The sequence below is a fragment of the Amphiura filiformis genome, chromosome 1 (genome assembly GCF_039555335.1).
Source record: "Amphiura filiformis chromosome 1, Afil_fr2py, whole genome shotgun sequence".
NCBI lineage: Eukaryota > Metazoa > Echinodermata > Ophiuroidea > Amphilepidida > Amphiuridae > Amphiura > Amphiura filiformis.
Window position 1 is genome coordinate 69637213 of NC_092628.1, and position 3135 is coordinate 69640347.

Consider the following 3135-nt stretch of genomic DNA (forward strand, 5'->3'; position numbering starts at 1 on the left):
CATGGAGAGCTAAACTGCAACCCGTTGCTACTTTGCATGAGTTGGACCAGAAAGTTGGGTGCAACTACTCAGTCATGATGAAGATGAAGGAGAAGAGCTTGACTTCTCCTCATTTGCTACCTTCGCAATGACATATAAAGATTGCACTGAAAATATTTAATTTCATTACACAGAGTGGTGTACTGGCCAAAACACAGTAAGAGATCAAGGCTGGACAAAGACAAGAAAGTTGTGATTCACATAAAGGATACATATACTGACTCTTAACCTTGGATGTGGTATATCTGATTCCATCATTGATTTCTATATAAGGTAATGATAAACATGCAGTGCCAGTATCCTACGGATATTCTTTGAATAAAGAGAACCCCAATTTTATCTACAAATTTGTAGTAAATTGCAGTATACTTCTGATGATGCCTCTGACTCGTAGTAGTCTTTTAATGATTTCAAATCCAATGTATTTTGAAGTCACTAAAAATAAAAGACTATGACATGAAGTTTGCATATTGAAGACACAAAATGTTTTTGGGGGCTTTTTTAACCTTCAACCATGAAAGATCTTAGCATAATAAAAAAATGGTGTCTGCTATTGTTGGTTTTTTGGGTTTTTTGGTTTTTTTGTTAAACCACACTGTCTTTGCTTTGTAACCATATGTAGAGGTCTCCGACCAAGGAAGCGAGTGCGGATTGCAGGTCAGAGACCACATGCAAGCCTGCTGGGTGACCAGTGCATCAAGAGAAAGTTAGGCATGTGCATCTTGCAACTAGATGATGTGCAAAATATGACAGACATGATACTGTGTGAGAAATGCTCGAGCTGGTTGCACTGCATCTGTGCAGGAGTTTCAGTTACGACATTCCAGGCAGCGAGCTCATACTTTGCTTGCTGCACATTGGCAGAAGATGAGCCAAACAATGAGTAAGTAATTACATTTCTGCTCCCTTTGTTTGTATAACTGGCCCCAAGAGAGAAGGCCAAAAAAGATACCACAGTTTTGGAAAGGGCTATGCAAAAAGTCCCAATGCTGCCTTGATGGTGAAGCGGTCAAAGGGAAAGATAGCAGAGCAGTGAAGCTCATGGAGAGCTAAACTGCAACCCGTTGCTACTTTGCATAAGTTGGACCAGAAAGTTGGGTGCAACTACTCAGTCATGATGAAGATGAAGGAGAAGAGCTTGACTTCTCCTCATTTGCTACCTTCGCAATGACATATAAAGATTGCACTGAAAATATTTAATTTCATTACACAGAGTGGTGTACTGGCCAAAACACAGTAAGAGATCAAGGCTGGACAAAGACAAGAAAGTTGTGATTCACATAAAGGATACATATACTGACTCTTAACCTTGGATGTGGTATATCTGATTCCATCATTGATTTCTATATAAGGTAATGATAAACATGCAGTGCCAGTATCCTACGGATATTCTTTGAATAAAGAGAACCCCAATTTGATCTACAAATTTGTAGTAAATTGCAGTATACTTCTGATGATGCCTCTGACTCATAGTAGTCTTTTAATGATTTCAAATCCAATGTATTTTGAAGTCACTAAAAATAAAAGACTATGACATGAAGTTTGCATATTGAAGACACAAAATGTTTTTGGGGGGCTTTTTTAACCTTCAACCATGAAAGATCTTAGCATAATAAAAAAATGGTGTCTGCTATTGTTGGCTTTTTTTTTTGTTTTGTTTTTTGTTGTTAAACCACACTGTCTTTGCTTTGTAACCATATGTAGAGGTCTCCGACCAATGCAATGAAGCGAGTGCGGATTGCAGGTCAGAGACCACATGCAAGCCTGCTGGGTGACCAGTGCATCAAGAGAAAGTTAGGCATGTGCATCTTGCAACTAGATGATGTGCAAGAAATGACAGACATGATACAGTGTGAGAAATGCTCGAGCTGGTTGCACTGCATCTGTGCAGGAGTTTCAGTTACGACATTCCAGGCAGCGAGCTCATACTTTGCTTGCTGCACATTGGCAGAAGATGAGCCAAACAATGAGTAAGTAATTACATTTCTGCTCCCTTTGTTTGTATAACTGGCCCCAAGAGAGAAGGCCAAAAAAGATACCACAGTTTTGGAAAGGGCTATGCAAAAAGTCCCAATGCTGCCTTGATGGTGAAGCGGTCAAAGGGAAAGATAGCAGAGCAGTGAAGCTCATGGAGAGCTAAACTGCAACCCGTTGCTACTTTGCATGAGTTGGACCAGAAAGTTGGGTGCAACTACTCAGTCATGATGAAGATGAAGGAGAAGAGCTTGACTTCTCCTCATTTGCTACCTTCGCAATGACATATAAAGATTGCACTGAAAATATTTAATTTCATTACACAGAGTGGTGTACTGGCCAAAACACAGTAAGAGATCAAGGCTGGACAAAGACAAGAAAGTTGTGATTCACATAAAGGATACATATACTGACTCTTAACCTTGGATGTGGTATATCTGATTCCATCATTGATTTCTATATAAGGTAATGATAAACATGCAGTGCCAGTATCCTACGGATATTCTTTGAATAAAGAGAACCCCAATTTTATCTACAAATTTGTAGTAAATTGCAGTATACTTCTGATGATGCCTCTGACTCGTAGTAGTCTTTTAATGATTTCAAATCAATGTATTTTGAAGTCACTAAAAATAAAAGACTATGACATGAAGTTTGCATATTGAAGACACAAAATGTTTTTGGGGGCTTTTTAACCTTCAACCATGAAAGATCTTAGCATAATAAAAAAATGGTGTCTGCTATTGTTGTTTTTTTGGGTTTTTTGGTTTTTTTGTTAAACCACACTGTCTTTGCTTTGTAACCATATGTAGAGGTCTCCGACCAAGGAAGCGAGTGCGGATTGCAGGTCAGAGACCACATGCAAGCCTGCTGGGTGACCAGTGCATCAAGAGAAAGTTAGGCATGTGCATCTTGCAACTAGATGATGTGCAAAATATGACAGACATGATACAGTGTGAGAAATGCTCGAGCTGGTTGCACTGCATCTGTGCAGGAGTTTCAGTTACGACATTCCAGGCAGCGAGCTCATACTTTGCTTGCTGCACATTGGCAGAAGATGAGCCAAACAATGAGTAAGTAATTACATTTCTGCTCCCTTTGTTTGTATAACTGGCCCCAAGA